This window comes from Canis lupus, chromosome 4 (genome assembly GCF_003254725.2).
Source record: "Canis lupus dingo isolate Sandy chromosome 4, ASM325472v2, whole genome shotgun sequence".
Taxonomy (NCBI): Eukaryota; Metazoa; Chordata; class Mammalia; order Carnivora; family Canidae; genus Canis; species Canis lupus.
The window spans coordinates 51,436,196-51,458,456 of NC_064246.1; the positions used below are offsets into that span (position 1 = coordinate 51,436,196).

Consider the following 22,261-nt stretch of genomic DNA (forward strand, 5'->3'; position numbering starts at 1 on the left):
TATTCTAGAAAAAGAGTTAGGAGCTTCTCTTTCAACACTTTAATCCTTTGGCCTAATCATTTTCCAGCAGTGGTCGAAGCCAAGTACAGATGAAGCACTGAGGGAAGGCTGACGGGTGGTCCTCTGTGAGTCAGGCAAGCGGTTAGCTTGAGCGCAGAATGCTGGCTAGACAGCACCAGTTTCTTGATCCCTCTGGGTTATGTTCCTGCAATTTCCAAGAATGCTTATCTAAGGTTCCCTGGCCTGACAATTCACTGTTTGCACCTCTTAAGCAGGGCTGGTCTATGGAGGAAAAACTCCTTTTCAAATTTATCTCTCCCCTGAGCCTAGAAAAGAATCTCCTGTTCACTGGGACCTCCTGCCACAGCTGCTGGCAGAAGATTATAACCCAGGGCCCATCACTCAGTAAAATGTTTCCAGGTGTTTTCCACTGAAAGTCTGCCATGGATAGAGAAGCTGAATTTGCCTTTCTGCTCCTTCACCACAAGCTAAAAAAGCCAAGGCACCCACCAGTGGGTTGCTTCACACTCATGCTCACCATATACCATGCAAAGGGGAGAAGAAGTATTGTGGTCTTCATGAACCGTAGAAACCTATACCCAAAATACGGTCACTTGGCAGCTTTTTGAATCCCCTCATTTCTTCTGCCCCAGCTGGCCTCTTTCTCAGAACTGTTTTCCAAGTGGCAGCTTGTGTTTATTCTACTGGGCTTTTGGAGAACTTAGGGAAAGAAAAAATCAACAAAGTGTAGTTATGCGCATGGAAAACCATATGCTTCATAAAACTGCATATGTGCTGTGTTTAAGATATACAGGAAGATACGCAAAAATAAACACCTGCCAACTTCCCAATCTACCTAGATTAGAAAATTCAAAAAGCCTATGTTCATATGCAAAAAATACAGCCTGACTTATATTTCACAGATTGTTAAAGCTGAAAGCTGAAAGAGCTCATTCAAGGGTTGCAAATCAGATCCCTATGAGGAGCAAATGGGTTGTATAAATGTACAGAGGGCCAGGTAAGGCCAGTGGGGAACTGAGGTGGGGTGAGGACCGCCCAAACTAGTTCCTTTGGCAAGTGTTGCTACTCAAGAACATAGAAACATGAACGCTAGAAATCCATTTTCTAATGTGAATTCTCCTGACTTCTTCAATATTGTTGGGTCATTCAGACTTATTTAAAAATATCGTGTAGAACAAACCACACTACAAATAAGATTTGACCCCTGGATGTCCAGTTGGAGAACTCTTCTAGAAAGATTCCATGATTTAGTAATGGATGAGTGGTTTGATGTAAAGAAGAGCTTTCACAGTCACATCAATTGTGATGACTGGATAGGTCACCAGGGCTCAGCTTTCATAACTCTTGTCTTGGTTTTCTTTCTTCTAATTCTGATATTGTGTGACCTGCTTTAATAGGGCATGATGTCTCCTGAGTTTTCAGATGGCCAATTTAGTTGTGCATTTTTCCTGTTTTTTTTTTTTTCTATTTGCCCCCCAAGATCCATTCTGTATCATCCTTTACCTTGCTCTTTGTCTCAAGAGGCTGATCTGTATTGCCTAGGTCAATGGGTTCCCTTGTCCTTTGGCTTTTGATGGAGTTTAGCCAGTGAGAGGCCCCAGTATAAGCTCAGGGAGAAAAAAAAAAGCTCAGAGAGAAGGTGGGAGGAAATTAATGTGTTTCCCTCCACTAAAGGCTCCTGTCAGCTCCATGGAGCTTACTTATTTCACTGGGTTTTAGGAACCACACCTTCTTCCTGCCTGTTCAGACTTAGAGGTGGCTTCTAATTATTGTTGGGTTCAGAGTACTTCATCTTTTCTTGTTGGGCTCCCCAAGCCATGTCCATAAGCTTGTGAATAGTTCCTTTATTAATATCTCTTCAATTACCAGTGGAGGTAGGGTGAGCAACTAGCCTGGTTCACCTGAGACTCTATTTTAGCACTCAAAATCTTGTGTCCTGGGAAATCCCTCAGTCCTGGGTAAAGCGAGATAGTTGGTCAACCTATATGGGAGCTCTGTTTGTATAATTTCTTAAAATCTGCTGCTTCTGGGCAGCCCTGGTGGCCCAGCAGTTTAGCGCCGCTTTCGGCCGGGGGTGTGGTCCTGGAGACCCAGGATCAAGTCCCGCGTCGGGCTCCCTGCATGGAGCCTGCTTCTCCCTCTGCCTGTGTCTCTGCCTCTCTCTCTGTGTCTGTCATGAATAAATAAGTAAAATCCTTTTTTAAAAATCTGCTGCTTCTTTTATCATTCTATTCCTTCTCTCATCTTTAATAGTTTCAAATATTTCTTATTTAATTTCTTCATAAGAGCATTCAAATATTCTTATAGTCTCCTACAGATATTTCTATTATTTCTTATTCTTAGGGTGCTCTTTCTCTTTTTTTCTGCACCTGCTGAGTCTCACTCATGGTGGTTCATTTCCCTGTGTGCATCCTTTGTGGCTATTTGTGTTCCAATAGTTTCACAATTGCTTCTATTTTATCCTAAGGGCTCAACTGACCCAAGCAGCTTGTGCTGTCTTAGGAGTAGTACACATTTAGATACCACACCTATATGTGGCACAGATTTGGGATTTTGGTTTCTTTGGATATAACTTATTTTCCTCTATAAACTAGGGCTTTAGACAGGTGGCAAGCATTCTTCCCGCTTTATTAGACTCAAATGTGGAGATTTTATACTTGCCACCCTATGGACAGTGTAACTTGTCAATGCTCAGAGCTTTATGTTGAAGCTCAGGTCTGGTTTCCCTGCCCAGCAAGGGCCTGAGGCCACATCTCCTGGAGATCTAGCAAGTGTCAAGTCCCCAACCTTTCACTGTTAGGGCCAATATCTGGGTCAGAAATTTTGCTGAAATGCCAGCCCTCCACTACAATCCTGGCTTTGATTTTCCTCTTCAATCCTTGCACCGGAGGATTTTTTTTCTTGTCTGTCATGCCAGAATTTTATAAAATTCTATTTCTATTTTTTCATTCAGCCCTTCTATGAATCTGTTCTGCCATACTGTCAGAACCTGAGATTACTTTGAGACACTGAAGTTCATACCCAGTATAAACTGGAAGTTGGTTTAATGTAGTTCTTCTTCTGCCCTTGCATAGTCAGTGAGAGAATTTGGCTCACAAATTGAGGCCAAAATGCAGCAAGTCTGAGGGGCCGGACTTGGATACCTAACCAAGTGTGAGTCACTTCTGATGCTAATCTAGTTTCATTTAAGGTGATTGGCATCATGAGGCAAGGTGGAAATGAAATATTCATTGCCCATTCAATATTACCTAATTTGTATGTCCAAGTGTTGACAAAAGAGAAGCCTTTGCCGTCTACTTTATGAGTAATTGTAAATTAATATGCAACCCTGCACCCATTCTACTGAGAAGAGAATAGCTTACATTTGCCAACTGTTCGACAACATGGCCTGGTTTCAACTGCAGATGTCACCCATCCTGTTGGAAATTTAGAGGGATGGAGAGACTTCCTCAGAGAAGAAACTTTGAATAACATTACAGAATGTGGAACCTAAGAATCTTAAATAACCAAGGTTAAAAGAAACATTGAAGATCATCTTCTTATTTAACAGGTAAGGAAGAGGAGGCCCAACCTGGATTTCAGGTTTAGACATTTCTTCCAACTCTTCCAAGCACTTTTACAGCACAGCCAAATAGTCATTTTCTCCTGCAGTTATATGCTTGTTATATGGCTTGCTAGCATTTTTTTTTTTCACTAAAAAGTTGTATTGAACAGATCTTTGAATGTTCCATACCTACGCGGATCTTGCAGGCAGGACTAGAGAACTACATCCATTAGAATGACTTACAGCCCAAAGATGGCAGTTTGTTCTTCATTTGCTTAATTAATACATTGGGCCCTGACGTTACCTTGGGCTTGATCAGAGGGGAAATGCTTTGGGACTTTGGCACTTTGCAAATGTCAGTTGGAAGTTCCAGACATTTCTCCTAACATGTAGGTTGTCGGTACAAGAACCAGGCCCCCACACCACAAAGCAGGTATCTCTACCCCTCCCCAGCTAGCCTCGTTACGGGGCTTCAGCTCAAGTCAAGAGCTACAAGTGGGAGGCCCTCCTTCTGAATCTAATTTCCTCATTCAGTAAGAGAGGCAAGAGCCAATGGGAGAGGGTCCCAGAGGAATAAAGCAATGTAGGTGTGAAGCATAAGGGAAAAGCATCACAGTAACCAGAAAAGGGGAAGTGTTGTTTCTGTCCTTTGCATTTATTTCCTATTTAGTCATTGCCAAAATGCTGTGTTAAGTACCACTCTTAATCCTGTTTTACAGATGAGAAAACTGAGGCACAAAGCAGTCAAGTAGGAGATCACACGGCTGGTGAGTGGCAGAAACAGAATTTGACTGAGGCACTCTGACTCGAGAACCTCTGATTTTACCCACCATGCATGTAATGTCCTGTACTCTGAGGAGCACCGTACTTCACACATTATGTTTATCTGTCCTTGTGAGATTTCGCAGGCATGCTCCTTTCTCTTATAGTTTTAGATTTTAATAATAACAATATTTGGATTGTTCTTCTCTACAAACACCGGCTTAAGTGCTTTATATGCACACATTACCTCATTTATCCTCACAATTCTGTAAATTATTATCATTTCTATTTTACTGACAAGAAAACTGAGTTTAAAAGGAGGTGGTGGAGGCCACCTTCAAATCCAGATCTTCTAATTTCAAAGTCTGGCCTCTCGTTACCATGATAGTGGATCTTAAACTTCAGTGTGTACCCTGGGGATCTTGTAAGAAAGCAGAGCCCAGGCCTCTACTCCCAGAATCTGAATCAGTTGATCCAGGGAAATTCCAGGAATCTGCCTTCTTAAACTTTCCAGAATTGAAGACAATGCTTTGCCAACCCCTGCCTCACCATACTGTCTCTATGACTGTAACAGATCAGACATAAACTGGTCAGTTGGATTTCAGTTCTAACAACATAATATTGCTAAAGCCTGCTCCCTGCAGCTGGTTGTACAGAGGCTGCTGCTCCTGTACAGGCTCATTACATTGCAGATGTTTTTTTCTCCCCTCTCTGCACATAGCCCTGAGTACCAAGGTATCTGTTATTTGGGAAATTTTTCATTTCAAATGACAAAAATACAATTAAAACAAACTTTAGCAAAAGGAGAGAATTCACTAGCCCATTGAACTGAAGACTCCAGGGGTAAACCTACCTTCAGATATGGCTTAATCCAGGTTGTCAACTAGTCATCTGGGTGTCACCTGGAATTCATCTCTGTCCACTTTTGAGTGGCTCTATGTTGGCTACATTGTCAGGTGCAGGCTCCTCTCAAGAGCCAATAGCCATCTGAAACTTCAAGCTTATATTCATGTAGTTTAGTGACTCCTAGGGAAAGGGGAAGCCTCAATCTCAATTATTTTGACAAAAATTCTGAGGCTGAAACTCATTAAGCTGTGTTGAGTTAAATTCTCATTCTTGAAACAAACACTGTGGCCAGCGGGTGGCTAAACCTGGCTAGGGAGTGGGAGGTGCAGGGTCAGGCCTCCCATAACCACATGACATGAGACGGAAGGAGAGGTGGTTCTCTTAAAAAAGAATAGTAATAATGAACAGCATAAAAGGAATAGATAAGAGGCAGGTGAACATTACATAAACCCAGCATTAGAGCAAGATGTCTGATTCCTGGAGCAGAGATGACCAAGCCACAACTGATTCTTCTCTAGGGAAATTGACCCCTCAGGCTTTTCCCATTCTCATAACTGAGTTAAGCTGGTTCGGGGACCCTAACATTTTAGGTACTATCAAAACAAAACAAGACAAACTTGGCCCTTTACAAATGGAATAGAGCACACACTAGAATTCCAGATCTTATCGATCTTCCAGTCCAGTCACTTAATTTTGACATTTTAAAAAACCAGCAGAATTAACAATTTTGAGTTAGAAAAATCAGTAAACCATTCACTGAGCACGCAAGGAAGGAGCAAGTTTGTTGACGCCTGTGGAAACAGCACTAGAAGGTTTGAAGTCTTGAGTTCTAGTTCCAGATGAAGGAGGCAGGTTACTTATGTAATGTGGTTCCTTCCCACCTTCCACCATCTGTGATTTGTGAGAATTTTCTCAGCGACATCATATTGGGGTCAGGACTACAACCCAAGTTCCCCCAGCCTAGGACTCTTTCTTGCAACTTTGTGGTGGGAATTCGTGTCCTCTCCCTTTCTTGGTCCTACTTTCTTTGTTCTTTCCTCCTGTTATATTATCCACCGCTCATTCAGCTCGCATTTATGGACTGCCCAGGAAGCATGTAAGGATGACAGGAAAGGAGTGACAAGTGAGACATGGTTGGGCCCTCGAATTTACAACTTGGACATCCTCAGGTTTCTCAGAAAGTGCTTCTTTCCTGCCAATTCATCTCCACCTGCCATACTTTCCCCTCTGTCTCAATAGTTCAGAGTCTTCCTCAGTTGTTCACATGCCTTAAAACACCCTCCTTCTCAGACTTACACCCTTTCTTGCTTTCCTGCCCTATGGGCACAGGATAACCTTTCTCTGAGCTCATTCTGCACACCTAACACCATCCGTTAAATTTAACAGCAAGTGCATAGCAATAGGATGATGAGCTTCACTGGCAATTCAAACCAGGTTATTGGGCACCATCTGCCTTCCTTCAAATTAATGAGAAGAAGGAATGGATCCTTTGGGCTTTCTTTATTTTTAGATTATTGCAAAGGAACCCAGAGGGCTGCCTCTTGATCATGTTAATCCCCAGTCTAAATGAGGCCAAAATATTAGGGGGAAGAATAAATGACCATAAACAGGTATCTATTCACATACAATAGTTATAGGAAAAGCAGAATAAAGTGTTTCTGTCTCCCTGTCTTCATCCTATCATCCCCACCCATCCCTGTACCCACTGGGAGAAAAGCAAATAGACTTAGAACCCCAAAGAGGTAGCAGACTGAGACTTTGCTGGAGTGACAGGAGTACGGCAAGCACATCCTGTCTCTCCCATACCCCCTATCAAATTCAGGCCAAGTCAGTGGTTATAATTCGCCTTCATTGTCAGGTCTTGAGGCAGTCAGAACTCCAGAGAAGAATATTCTTCTCTCTGGAAAATACCAGAGAAGTCAAATATGGACTTGACTGAGCTTAAAAGGATGATTCCATAGGAGCTGTGGAGGAGACTGGGCTCCCATGGTTTGCAAACGTAAGGGAGTCCATGACTCCTCTGGGACACTTAAAAAAGGCAGATCCAGGCCACATTTGCAGACATGTGCCTCAATGTATCTGGGTAGAAGGAGAGAATTTTCTTTTCAGAAAGCACTGGATAATTCTGAGGCAGGAAATTATTCTGGGGGCCGACCCTGAGAAATTCTCTCCACATCAAGCCCTTCTGCCAGGTTGACTTTCTAAAACTCTCCCCCTAGCCGGCATTGGCTCTAGAAGGCTCCAGTGAAAAAGCAAACAGATCCCCCAAGAGATGAACCAATAACTCATTAACAACTGCTATCCCATCAGAACAGATTTGTGAGCAGACAGATGGGCTGCACTTAGAGGGACAAGCACAGGCCCATCAGGATTGATAAGCTAGAAAGGCCTGAACAGGCCTCCTGGGAGCAAGGACACAGGACAAGACTGGCAAGACTGGGGTGTGAGAAGGGAGTTGAAGCCCTGGGTCCTAAGGGGTTTGGAGATAAAGTATATTAGCAGCATTCACATTAATACATCAATTATCTTATTGGCCTAATATGTTTGTACATTATAAAGTATCAAAAAAACAACTTTACAATTTACTGGCAAATTATTTCGTTTATTTATAGGGCAATTATTTCCTTCGGGAGCATTTTGTGCAATCTGTTTAACGCGTTCTATTTCCTAAGCTCCCATTGGTGTCCTGTCAGTACCTCATAATTATAAAATTATTTCATTGTTAAATAAGCTTGGGAAATGCTGACGCCCACACCCTCTATTTGTTCTTCAAGTCATCTTTTTTGCAGACTCCCCAGTGGTGGGGAACTGTGCTCCACTGGCAGCGGCTGTTTGGTGTGCTGCTGGGAAACTCTCCCAGGAAGAGCACTCTTCCTTAGGTCCAATCCAATGGTTCTGAAGGTTCAGCAAACGTCAGAATCTGTGGCGGGTTTGCAAAACACAGCTTGCGGGCCCCACCCCCAGAGTTTCTGGCTCAGTGGCTGTGGGGTGGGGCCTGAGAAATGTGTACCTAAGACAGGTTCCCAGCTGTGGGTGCTGCTGGTCTGGTCCAGCATTTGAGAACCACTGGTCTCACCCCGGCCATCTCCCTGGAATTTCTTCTCCCTCTTCCTTAACTCTGATGCCCAGAATGCCTTAGCGAGTCGAATTCCTTTTTCACAGCGAAAAATGTCAAATACGGAGCTTCAAAGAGGCAGCTTCCCACTGCAAATATAAGGGCCAGGGTAAGCACTGGATCTGCAATGTTTTCCTTGCTTTATTCCCAGGGGTGCAAATGGTACTGGCAACGACGTGTGCATGCAAGAAAGATCCGTTGATTGACTGGCTGGCACATAGTAATCACTATATAATTGTAGCTCATTATTCTTCTTACTTCTGAGGAATAACAATCTCACAAGGCATATATTCCTTCTAGAAGGCTCCAAGACAAGCTATAAATGCACTCTGACCCTGTCTGCTGTATTTCCAGACCTCAGTAGGGCCTGGAATCAGGGCCTGGAATCTCCTTGCCCAGGGTAAGAAGTTTCTAGAATTTTTCCATACACGGGCCTGGCAGGACTCATATTACTCTACATTTCCTTCAAGAATGGGCTCAAAAAAGGAATGGAAGTGATGGGTATTTTCACCAAAGAATTCTCTTACTGAGTGGAGGAAAAGTATGGAACTCAGCAATTGGATGGGAGATGAAAGAATAAAACCAGCATTCCACAGGAGAGGTGCTCCAGACATCCTAGGAGTAGTTTATGTCAACACTCCATAGCTGGAAAAGAGCAAAACCAGAGGTTGTGCAAAGAGCCTGGGGTGTAAGCGGCAGCTTCTTATTCCTGTCCTTCCCAAGGAAATGAGCCTCTATCTGATTTCATTTGTTGTTACTAGTATCTCCATCTCAGGTACAGTGTCCCTCAGTGAGGAAGTTTGGTTTGTACCTTGTAGCTGGACTTGCTACTTCCCCAACCTACTTCACTGCTTCTGCTTTACTTTGAGGCAGAAGAAAGAAAAAACCTTTGAAATGACTAACTCTAAAGGCAATTGGTTTTTGTCCTAAAGCATAAGTGGGGTATTAGAGAATTGAATGGAAAACTTCTTTTTCAGAGCTCTTTCCAGGCTCAGGAATAAGTTATCTCAAAGCCATCACAGGCGAGTGCTTCAGCAAAGAGAAAAGACAGAAGAAACTATTGCTATAATTACGACTAATTACAATCTCATGATTCCATTTAATCTTCACAGAAGAAGTTCACCAACTGGAGAATGCCATTGATCCTCTGCACCCGAGCCAATTAGATATTTTGGTCCAATCCAGAATGGTTATCCAGCCTTTGCCAGGATGAAATTGTGTTTAGAATTTTATTTTTATAGTCTCTGAGGCATCCCAGATTTTAACAGGACATTGGATACCATCCATTTGTGGCACATCTGTTCCAACAAGATCTGCATATTTCAAAAATCATTAAGAAGTTAATACTGAAACCTATTTTAACTCTCTCTCTCTGAGGACAAGTTGTTTTTTAATGTTCAAGTGTTTAGATTTCCCTTAGAAAAAATGAAAATGACTCCTTTACCTTGGGATTTTGATCCAGATAGTGTAGGAGGAAAGATATTATAAGTGACATCTCAATTTGGGGCACCTCATTAGTCAGAGGGACTTAGTTTTTGATGATGCTCTTCTAATTGACTAGCTGCAGACTGCCATTCTCTGGGGTATTAGAGAACTCTTAAGATTTTTGCTTCTGGCCCTACAGAGGTTTGCAGACTCCTGCCTTTCACTGCCTGAGGGTCAGAAATCACCGGAGGAGGTGAGGCCCCAACCATTTACCTACCCTGTAATCTGAAGCAAGTTATTTATACACTCTGCCCCTCTGCTTTCTGGGATGTAGGAAGAATAAAATGCTACCTGCCTGAAAGTTTTCTGTGAGAATGGAAGATTCAGTCCTAGGGAAGGGTGCAGTAGTGAGTGCCCAAAGAACATGTTTATTGGCTTATTCAACCAAAAGTGATGCACAATATACAGATGCTGCTTTCCTGTTTGTTATAGTCTGGTGGAGAAAACAGATAGGAGTCAAATCATCACTCACTTTAATTAGAGATGGAAGTAAATACAATAAAGGAGAACTTCCAGCAGAGGAACTGCTAATTAGGTGGGGTTGGGGGTGGACAAAGAATCAGGGTGGGGATGAAGGAAGATGGAGGAAGTAACTTTAGAACTGAGAGATGCAGGTGGGGGAGACTCACCGCAGGCCCAGGGAGACAGCATCTGGAAAGGAGGCCCTTGGAGAGAACAAGGGGGTAGCTGCAGACATAGGGCTTGCTTAACCACTGGCAATTTCACATAAATTACTAGCAAGCTTTAGCCAGGGAAGCCTTTGATTTAAATGACAAAATTTTACAAGAATGTCTCAAGAACAAATCTTCACTGTTGTTGAAGTAAAATTTATTGACAGGCATACTTTTTGACTCATTTCACTAATTTCTCTGAAAAGATACCTAATTTATGTGAAAGGGAAAAAAGGAAAAAATATATGGTTAGTATATAGCTACCTAGTTCCGTACGTAGATAGAAAATGCACAATGCATTATATGACTTCTAATAATGCATAAGGAGAAATGAGCTTGAAGAATAATCTGGGATAGAGGCTCCACCATGCTCATTACTAGTGTGCTATCTTAAGTAAGTTGTTTACTTAGGGTTTTCTCTGTGCCAGGCACTGTGCTAAGTGCTTACATGACGTGTATTATTGAATTTTCACAACCAGTCAGTGAAATTTCAATGTCCTCCTCCTCGCCATTAGCTCATATCCACTGCTCATCTCTGCTTTATAGGAGAGACAGAAGTTCAGAAAAATTAAGTAGCACACTCAGTTTTATATAGGTAATAAATAACAAGACTGGCATTTTAATCCTAGCAACCAGTTCCCAAAACGGCACTCTTAAAACCACAGCATAATTTGCTCTGTCCAGCCTGGAAGATAGTCATGAACACGGGAACAGTTGCGAAGGACCCCACACCAACGAGACCACCAGAATGAACATTTCTGCTTTCCTGCCATGAAATCAGACCCTGTCAGGTTGACCTAACTTTATCGCAACCATCCAAGCTGGGATTTCAGAAGAGTTTTTTAGCAGGTGCTTCACATAGGCCCAGGGGCTCATGGGTTTGCAAAGTATTCTATGCGTACGCATGTATGGATTTTTCTTGAGGTCAGTTACCCAAAACGTTTACAAACTTCTGGTACGAGGAAGCTTCTCTCCAAATTCTGATTCCATGAAGTGGACTCAGGACCACAGAGGAGTGGAAGTTCAGGAGAGATTTTTACTTCACTCTGGTCCCAAGCAGCAGGTCATTGCTTCAGGTGGTCCCATAATGTGCAAGTTTAGGGCTCTAGCCATAGCTATACTTCTTTTAAAATGAATGCTGGTTTAGTCCCATTAAAAAAAAAAAAAACCCTTCCTCACTCCTCTGCATAAATTTATATATTAATCTTGCAGAAAAAAAGAGCCTAAAAGACACTGACCTCTGAACTATCCATATCCTCCAAATTCTGTGAGGTCCCTGACGACATATATTAAGATTATATTAGCAGCATTGTGATCAGTATGTACATTCCCCCCACACTGGCTTTTCACCAGTGTGAGTGGTATGTCACATGAACGTTTTCCTGCATTAGTGCGGTCCCTACGCTTGTGATTTTAATAACCTGATAGTATTCCATTCGGTTAACATTTCTCGAATACATTAAGTTTCTTTTACAAAAAGTAACCCTTGAATTCAAGTCCTCAACTCATAGATTTTTCATCTCAAGATTCAAAAAAATCTGATACAGAAAATGCTAACAATGTATAACGTAACGATTTCAAAGCACGGACTTTGGAACCCAACGGAGCCGTATTTGAATCCCATTCCTGTCTCTTACGAGCTGTGTGACATTGGGCAAGTCACTTAAGTTCTCTGAGCCCCAGTTACCTCACTGTAAAAGAGGAATAGCAGTGTCTCCCTCTTCAAACTGTTGCCAGATTAGCAATATAAAATGCTTACAGTGCTTTGCAGTGCGCCAGGTACTACTAAAAGCTAGGTAAATGATAGCTATTAGCATAACAGAAATTAGAGAACAGGACCCACCTAGAGCCATTTCTTTAAGAGGAATGAAAATGTTGTCTTTTCCAAGGTCATATGGAAATATGGTCGAAGGAAATATGGGGAAATAAGAGTTCAACTGGCCACATGTTGGTGTCGTTTTACTTGCCAATTCCAAGTTTGGGTCTGAAACGAACATTTTCAGTCCTAAAATAAGGATGGCAAACTTGGGGCTGGTGCACATGAATAAACATAGCCAGAGAATAAATACACCCCACGTGTCCCTGGCACAGTGCATCTGTTCAGCCTCACCGTTCACCACCTCCCTGCAAAGCAAACTCTTCCAAGCCAAGTCAGCCATCCACCGTCAAGGAGAATTTTTCTAACACCTCCCCCGACCAAATGCTTGAACATACAAGCGAGACAGAACCACAGCAATTCTCTCTTGTCCAACTCATTCACGTTATAGACCAGAAAATGGGAGGCTCGGGCAAACGAAGTGAAATGCCTAGGTTGCATAACTCCTAGAACTCTTTCATGATATTTTATTTAACTGTGGACCTCCGAGACTTAAGATCTACTTAATTTTTAATTATTGATTTCTTTTTTTCCTCAAAATGTAAAAGGAAACTTTATATTACTATTAATGGAAAATCCAGTATTACTTAAATAAAAGATAGTCATAAAAATAAGTAGCAGAACAATGACATTGAATTCTGGCTAAGATATACAATGGGCTGTCAAATGATTGCAGCCAGAGGTGAAGGCTCTCCTCCACGGTAAAGATCAGCAAGTGTTCAAGTGTGGCTGGATGAGAACCACCAAACTAAGATTCCATCAAATGAAAATGCCATCAAATTTTTCTCTTTGAGTATAGAAAAAGAATTAAAAGGGAATAACCATAAGGGGTATGAGGGGTGTGAATTTGGGAACAACTAGTCTGCTCCATCCTGCTTGATTTTACTTTTTGATGTCCCTATCTGTTACAGGTCACTTAACTTGGAATGTTCCCTAGAGGCTTGTATTATTTTGAGGTTGATTCTAAGCTCCAACAAAGCTGTCTACTTCTTTGCTTCCCTTTTCAATCTCAAAGCTTTAGTCGAACCCTCAACATACCTGTGCAGTTAAATTGTTCACAGCCCACTTTGTGGCTCATTTTAGCTGCCTTTAGTTAGCTTTGTATATAGTCATTACCTTATTCAACCTCCAGCAAAATGTTTTTAAGTAGACACTGCTACAAACCCCATTTTACAAATGGAGAAACTAAGCCACAAAGAAGTTACTGAACTCATCTACATCCTTAGCTTGTAACTTATTAGAGTTACTTGATTCGATATTCTATGCTCTTAATCACTGTGATGTACTACCCTCCAGTCTAACTTCTGTTATTTCATTTGCTTCAAAAATATTCACTGAGTATTTCTTATGGTCCCATCAATGGATGCAGCATAGCAGGGGCAAGCAAAGAGGGATATCACTCAGTCCTCATCCTTCAGTTTTATACGTCATTAATACATTCAGCAAATAGTTATTGGGCTACTACCAAGTTGTAACTTGCAGACTCAAGGCACATACATATAAAAAGGTGTACAAATAAATAATATAATCAAATGCAACACATACAGAGTAATTGGTAAGAGTTACGAGCAGGTCAGGAAGGAAATGTAGCATTGTGGTCTGGGATTATTGGAGAGACTTTATGGAAGACATGGCCCTTGAAAGGAAAGAGGGCATTCCAAACAAAAGTCCAGAGAGCACAAAAGGGTAGAGGTGGATGGCAGCAAGTAGAGGGCCACAGGAGGCTCTTTTTCTTAATACTGGGTAAATTAACAACAGAATGAACAGACACACAAACCAGTCACAGGCCAGCAGGGCCTTACACTTTGCTATAATTTTCAGGAATCAATTGTAATAAACCCCGTGAGAAGAAAGTTCTTCCAGTCAAGAGTTGCATTGGGTCAAAGGGGAGCTTTCCCCAAGGATGCTTTAGATTTCAATTGTGCGCCTGAGAAAGCTCTGCCACCAGCATGGCCTAGAATATCAACTCAGGGGCAGGAAGCTTTCAGGCAGCCTCAATGCAGCAGAAGGAGAAAAAAATCGACTTATTAGGATTGTTCGCATGAGAAGCCTTGAGGTACACTAGCAAGGCAAGAGCTTAGGAAATAAGACCCGCTCCTTACAGTTAAATGCCAAGTGCTGTCAATGACTTAGGGCTGGCTCATTATGGACCTATTTCAGCTAATCCTCCCCAGGCAACAATCCTCCTCTTTTCCAGAACTATGGAAGCCTGAGGAAGGCCATTCCTTTTCCAGTCAGGTGTGAGGGCAAAGAGCCATCCATCTTTAATAAATCTCCAGGCTCACAGGATTCTTGTCATGGTAGCTAGGTCTCTGAAATGTTCGACATCCATTCTCTCCCCTCCTGATTAAACAATTGCAACCTCCAACTTCTACCCAACCTCCTAACTTCTCTAGCAGATGGTAAGTTTCCAGAATACTCAGCTATATATTCACTTACCTGTGCATTAATTCAATCAACAACTGAGTGTCTCATGCACCTTTAGTTAACAGCTAAATGCTTGATTGCACTCAGTTCTTTTTGGGGTCTGACCCTTACCTGCATCTCTAGCTTCATGTCCCACTGTCCTGGTGCCCGACACTCTCAATTCCAGCTTACATTGACTCCGCTCCCTCGCCTGAGAGCTGGGCCTCCATCTCACCATAACTAACTCTTACACATTAGCTCTTCTGCGTGGACATGGAAGAAATATTCCTTTCCACCTCCCCACTTCATCTGGTTAGCTGCTGCTGCTGCTTCTCTTTTAATCCAAAATGTGTTTATTAGGATAGTTTCTCACTCATCTTGATTCAGGATGCTTTTAGCACTGCTTCTGTCTGAAGGAGCATCCTTCTGTAAGCCTTGCTTTTCTTCCTGTAAGCTGGCAAAGAATAGTGGAGCAGCCAACACACAAAACCACTGCTTGTGGTGGCTAAAGACGGTGGTTTTGGTAGCATCCTGGGCATGTCCCATCCATGAAGTAGGAGCTGGGGCTCTGCAGTAGGTACTTCTTCTTGTGCTTCCTCTTCTCCTCTTCTAGGGATAGGTGGGGAAGGTCCTTTGAGAGGGACATATTCTCGTGGGGAGGTTGTCATAGCCAGAAGCTCATCTGGTTAGCCCATCTGGTTAGATTCAGATCAGCTCAGGTCTTAGCTTCTTTCCCATGCTTGACTCCCAGGGTAGGCTAGCTTCTTAGGTCTTAGGCAACTGAGCGTCTGTGCCATCACTAGTCTGTAAGTTCCAGGAGATAGGATCTTGTCTGCTTCTCTCTCCAGCCTTTAGGGCGGTATCTGGCCCATAGTAAGCATTCAACATATTTTTTTAAGGTTTTATTTATTTATTCGTGAGAGACACAGAGATAGAGGCGGAAACATAGGCAGAGGGAGAAGCAGGCTCCATCCATGCAGGAAGCCTGATGCAGAACTTGATCCCAGGACCCAGAGATCATAACCTGAGCCAAAGGCAGATGCTCAACCAGTAAGTCACCCAGGTGTCCCCATATTTTGTTGTTTAAAGGAAGGAGGGAAGGAAGGAACAAATGTAGTCCTTTCCCCCAGGATTCTATTAGATCCTTGAAGGCAATGATGGCATCTCCTGGTCCTAGTGCCCGGCACAATGCCTGGTATATGAGCGCTTAGTAAATGTGTATTGAAATGAATAGATAAGACTTCCCTGTGTAAGCCACCACTTTAAAGTACCATGAAGGACCAAAAATAAACAAATAAACAAGCATTAAAAAGACAGACATGTAAATACATGGTCCCAAACCTCAAGGGGCTTTCCACAAAAGAGAAGAAAGGGGGGAAGGCCACGAATAACCATAATAGTTCATGAAAATAAATAGATGTTTCAGGAGGAGTACAGACAAAGGGGCTTAGGAAGTTCAGAGTCAGGGAAGATCACATCTGAGGAAGGGATAAAAGAAAGGAGCAGGACACAGCAGAGGGAAATGAATGGGAAGAAGTTTTAGGGAAGAAGTAGACCTGAGCCCCGCAACTGTTCTAATCTTTATCTGGAGCCACGTGTCCAGTGCTGTTGTGCAAGGCTATTCCTGGTTAAACTTGGGTGAAGGGGGCACCCATCTATCAAGGCCTTTCTCAATTTTACAAAGGCTCAAAACAGGGCAAACAATTTAAAAGTCTACAGGGGCCAGAAAGCTGAGATAACCACAAGATATAGGCTGGCTGTAAGACTGTGTCCAATTGCAAAGAGTTATCACTTGAATGACCAGCAATGGTAGCTGCTTCTCAACTACTGCCAGTTGTTGTCATGTGTGAACATGGGCCCTGTGTAGTGATGTCTTCCCATTTTTTTCCCCAAGAAAAAAGCAGAAGTCCAGACTCTTAAGTGAAATCTTCCATTTTTCAAATGTTGGCAACCAACTCAAGTTTTTGGTTCAAAAAATATCCTTTGGTCAAACAAACACATCCATGGATGGCATCCAGATCACAGGCCCCATTCAGCCATGCACAACCAGTGTGCAACCTCTGGGCCAAACAGATTGGACTCATGAAAATTAAACCTGCCATTTTGCACTCACAAGATTAGCAAATGTTAAGAAATCTGTTCAAATCAAAACTTGCCAAGAAAGTGGAGCAACAGGAACGCTCAGATACAGCTACTGGGAGTGATGATTGGAACAGCTACTCTGGAAAATAAGTGGTGTTAACTTGTAAAGATAAGGATTTGCATATCCTATTACCTACCAGTTCCATTTCTAAGCATAGGCTCTGGGGAAATTGTTGCAAATGTGCACAATGAAACATATGTAAGAATATTGACAGCTGCATTGTTTCTTATAGCAAGAAATTGGAAACACACATTGCATGCCAATTGCCAGAAGAATGACCTGTAGAAGAGAATGAAAACAACCAAAGTGCAACCAGTTAACATGGAGCTGATGTCTCCAACGGTTAGTTAGAGTCACATGACCTCTAAGGGATTTCTATCCCCACAATAAAACATTTCTAGAGATTACTACCTTCTGTTGGCAGAACTTTTACCCATTCAGCAACTGAGTGTCCATATGTCTGACACTCTGCTAGGTGCTGGGGAAGCAGTGGGAACCAGACAGAAAGTGTCCCTGCCCTTACAGGGTGGTAGAAAACAACAGTCAACAACCAAGCCAGCACACAGAGAGTCACAAGTGATGAAAGAGCAGGGTGCTATAAGAGAGCACTATGGAGGAGGAACTTGGTACAGATGCAATGGGAGCAGTATAGATAGTCAGGGATGTCTTTTCTGTAGAAGCTGTATTAAAATTGCAACCTGAGAAGTTAGCCAGGAAAGAAAGGCAGAAAAAAATAGAGCAGGCCAGGCCAGGGAAACAGCCCTGCAAAAGCCCAGAGCCTGGAAATTGCTTAGAGAAGCTCAGTGTGCCTAGAGCATGGGGCACAACACACACAGGCTTGCTAGCAACAAGGGATAATCTGTATTCATTGTTCTAGCCAATTTTCAAGATGGCTGGTAAGCCAGAATGATGTATGAAAATCTAAATAACAGAACTAAACTAACTGGATTTAACTCACAGGTTCTTGCTGCATTAACATGGAATTCTACTAAATTCCCCATCAGCTAGAAGGAAAGGAAGAGAATATGTAGTAGGCTCAAACATCTCCCTTCCACTCACATGAAGGCACCATGGTAAGGTTAAGTCTAGACACTCAGGGGATGAAAGTTCATTACCCCAAATTGTTTCAGCTTTTGAAGATAAACAAATTCATGAGATACTCAGCTCCATGCAAGAGAAGTATTATAACTATTCAATGATGGCTTTTCTTGTGGTTTCTAATTCACAGATTGTCACATCTGTGTGCCATTTCCATCTATCTCAATACCCATGCATATGCATATACCACATATACACACAAATAATCTCAGAATCTGATTTTTAAAAAGTTCTCTCTTCATTGGTTAATCTGTGGTATTTTGGCCAAGAAACCTCAACTGAGCACAGCTCGTAGACTAAAGTTGCACTATTTTTTTCAAAGATTTTATTTATTTATGAGAGACACGAAAAGAGAGAGAGGCAGAGACACAGGCAGAGGGAGAAGCAGGCTCCATGCAGGAAAGCCTGATGTGGGACTCGATCCTGGGTCTCCAGGATCACACCCCAGGCTCAAGGCAGCGCTAAACTGCTGAGCCACCCGGGCTGCCCTAAAGTTGCACTTTTTAAAAAAATTTCATGTTCTAGGTAATTAGTAATGGGACAAGAACAGTGGCCTTGCACAGCCCCACCGGAGGCCTCATAGTGTGCACCACCACCTTTTAGGAACAGGTGGGCAGCGTTTTAATCTCAGGAGTGGCTTTTGCCCAAAGTTCTCCATAACTAATTTTACAGTCAGATTCCATAAGACCTATTCAGTGGTTTGCTAAATCTCATGGAACATCTCATTTCCTTTCAATTTTTCATTAGTTTGAATTAAACATTTAAAAAAAAGCTAACAAGCATGGCTTGCATGGATATTTCTAAATTAAAACACAGCAACATTGTCATTCATTCTGTTGTTTATAGAGCTGAACCTCATGGCTTTCTCTCCCCTGCCCCCACCCCCTACCTCCCCCAGTCTGGAGCCCCTCCAGTTTTGCAGTGCCTTCTCTGTGTCCTTGGAGAGTGTGACCGACCTTGTTCCAAAGGGAAGATGAGGAGAACAGCTTCCTTCCCATGACACAGTTCTTTTGATTTGTGGGATGCTGCTCAATGAGAATTTGCTTTCTAGTCTCACACCTACAGCTCCGTTTTCCAAGAGATCTAAATGGAATTCACAAGCAAGGAGGGGTGGCATTCAGGGAAGATGCAGAATAGAAGTGTCCTGGAACTTTGGACAAATGAATTATCTCCCAGAATCCATACCTGAGACAGGTGTGTCTATAAGATTTCCCATGGAAAAATGGTAGAAAAATGGTAGAAAATAAAGTGCAGTCTATGTATATGACCTCATTGGATTCATAAAATCTACTGTTTTCTGCTCCCAGATTCCTTTTGGAATTGGAGGTCAAATTGTCCTTGAGTTTCTAAATACTGCCTATCTTTCAATCTTCTCCCATGTCTCTGACCATGTTCATTCATTCATTCCTTCAACAAAAATTTTTAACACCTCCTAAGTGCCGGGGGTTGTACTAGCATGGGGACTATTTTGGTGGGAGGGTACGTTACCTTTTGCAATCACTCACTCTTACCCACATATCTATAAGAAGGTTACATGTTCACCTAGCACCATGTAACTCGCTGTGCTTTCTGGGGGCTATGTTGGGCTTAGCCATGGGTCAAGCTCTGACCAATGGAAAAAAAGCAGACATAATATACACCACATTCAAACAGAAGCATTTAGAGGCATCACCAGTTCCTGTAGACCTCTTGCTTCTCTTCTCCTCCCTGAAAACAGAATGTCCCAGATGGAAGTGGTACTCTTCACCTAATCCTGGAATAAGAAGACACATGGAGCAGTGGAGCTGCTTGCAGTGGAGCATGCATGTTATAGGAGAAAAAGTGTCCACTGCTGAAAGCCACTGAGATTATGAGGTAGTGACTGTAGCAAGCCTGGCTAATGCACTTATCAATGCAGTAAAAGCAGATTTGATCCTTGCTTTTATGGATCGGATAGTCTAATCAGGGGAGCCAGTAATAAACATATGAACCAACTGATAATCATGTATCTAACATTGCTTTTTTAAAAAAGATTTTATTTATTTATTCATGAGAGACATACAGAGAGAGGCAGAGGCATAGGCAGAGGGAGAAGCAGGACTCCTCGCAGGGAGGCCCGATGCAGCACTTGATCCCAGGGCTCTGGGATTACGCCCTGAGCAGAAGGCAAACACTCAACCACTGAGCCACCCAGGCGTCCCTAACATTCTTATATTCTACACTAACTCCTCTTACTCATCCAACCAAATGTTGGCCCTCCTCTATTCTGGCCAAATTGTCTCCCTTGACAATTCTCATCTATTCCCATAGCTTCGTATCTCTTCAAATGACCCTTTAATCTATTTCCCTAGTCCGGCCCTCACTTCCAAGTGCCAGATCCATATTCCCAGCAGACAGCTGGACATCATGCCTGCAGGATCCATTTGTTTATCTAAACTCAGCATAACATGAACTGAATGCATCGATTATTTCTCATGGTTTCTGTGGGTCAGGAATTCAGAAAGTGCTCAGCTGGGTGGCTCTCCTCTGAGGTCTCTTTAACAGTGCAGGAATAATGAGGGGCTGCCCCTACTGGATCTGTTCAAGCATTTCCTCTTTCTCTCTGAGTGTGGTCTTAGGGTCTCTCTGTGTGCTCTTCCCATGGGGGCAAATTTGGGCTTCCTTACAGCATAGCAGAGCCTCTGGTAGGAAGGCAATTTACACAGTGACTAAGGATATCAAGGATTAAATTATTCCAGACAGCAAGACAGAACTTGAAACACTTTTTATGACTTCCCATGAGAAGTCATATGTACCCCTTCCTCCATATTCTCTTGGTTGCAAGCAAATGATGAGCTTGCTCGGATTCTAGAATAGGGGAATTAGACTGTATTTTCTTATGTGGTGGGGAAGAAGATAATGTTGTATCTGTCCTTGGAAAATGTAATTTGCCATATTATCCCTCAGATGCTCTTCCTGACTTCTTTTCTGTGATTGGTACCAAATTCTGACATTTTGCTTCTACGACTGCCCTCTGCTTTCTATTCTCATAACTCTCTCTTCAGGATAAGATTTAAACAATGTTCAGTGTGTTAATAGTGACATGGACTTTCTACTCTAATGTCTCTTCTTTCACTGCTACACAGTATCTTTTTCTAAAGTGCCACCCTGATCAGGTCACACAACTGCAGAGTGAACCACAATAGACATTTCTGAATAATAGGTTTTCCTGAACATCTTTGAGGACCCTCCATCATCTGTTGAGTTAGATACAAAGTCCTTGGTCTGATATTGAAAGTCTTCTATGATATTCATTAATTTATTCAACAACAGTTTATCAGATATCCACTCTATGCCAGACACTGTGCTAGGAGCTGGTGGGGTGGGAGGTGGAGTGGGGATGAATACTGAGATGAACTGCTCCCTGCCTTCATGGAGCTTCTATGTAGTGGAGAAAGGGGAAAACATTGAGTCATTCATTCAAAAACTGTTTCATACAACTGTTCCTCAGATATGGCCCTAATCCATCCCAAGTGGGACAACATTTACATAATAGTAATTTGATCACATTATTTGGCACAATGAATTGAATTTCCTTGAAATCCGTTTTCTGAATAACCCAGATTATCCATTTATTTCCTTTATCCAGAAAATGTCCATTTTTACATCTTAGCATATGCTGGTCTATTTGTCTGGAATTCTTCTCATTTCTTCCCAAGTCTTCAAATTCTATCTCAAATCCTATAGATTCTAAGGAATGTCTCATCTGCTCTCCACTTAAGTGTGGACTCCTCCTTCTTTACACCTCCATAGCATACTGTTTGCATTTTCTTCAGGCCACTTAGGTTCTGCTTTATATGATAGACAATTATGTATGAGTCTTCGCTACCTTGCTGGACTATTAGGTCCTTGAAGGCACGGAATATGTCCTTCTTGTCTTTATTGGCTTCTGCTACCTATACTTACTATAGATACTCAACATTCACAGAATTAATGGATAGTCTGGGAACAAACTTGAGAAAGTACAAATCTATTCCCTTGTTTTGAGATAAGGAGTATTATCAGAATTGTTTGGTTCTAAGTTCCCAGAAATCCAATTCCAACTGGCTTCGATGAAAAATGAAAGTATTGGCTAGTGTAATTGAGAAGCTCATGGATTGTTCCATGCTGCTGAGAATCCCTCAATTGGTTCAGCTTGCCACTGTGGTGCCTTGATCTCAAATAGGTTTTCCAGTTGCCTATAAGGCTTATATCCTATTAGCTTAGCAACTCCTTAGGAAAGAGAATAGCCTCTTGCTAAGTTCCAGGATTGAGTGTCTTTGGTTCAGCTGTGGTC

The 22,261-nt window shown here is 42.3% G+C and overlaps 1 long non-coding RNA gene and 1 pseudogene across 1 annotated transcript in view; one reads left to right on the plus strand and one right to left on the minus strand.

Moving 5' to 3' along the window:
• The window catches only part of LOC125754981 (uncharacterized), a 57,726-nt gene extending 53,393 nt beyond the window's left edge, over positions 1-4,333 (plus strand). Inside the window, exon 3 of the long non-coding RNA XR_007410267.1 lies at positions 4,285-4,333. This is a non-coding gene — a long non-coding RNA (uncharacterized LOC125754981). The remainder of the gene's footprint in view (positions 1-4,284) is intronic.
• A 10,787-nt stretch (positions 4,334-15,120) lies between these two features.
• Positions 15,121-15,372, minus strand: LOC112651660 (40S ribosomal protein S27-like; annotated as a pseudogene).
• Positions 15,373-22,261: the final 6,889 nt, after the last annotated feature.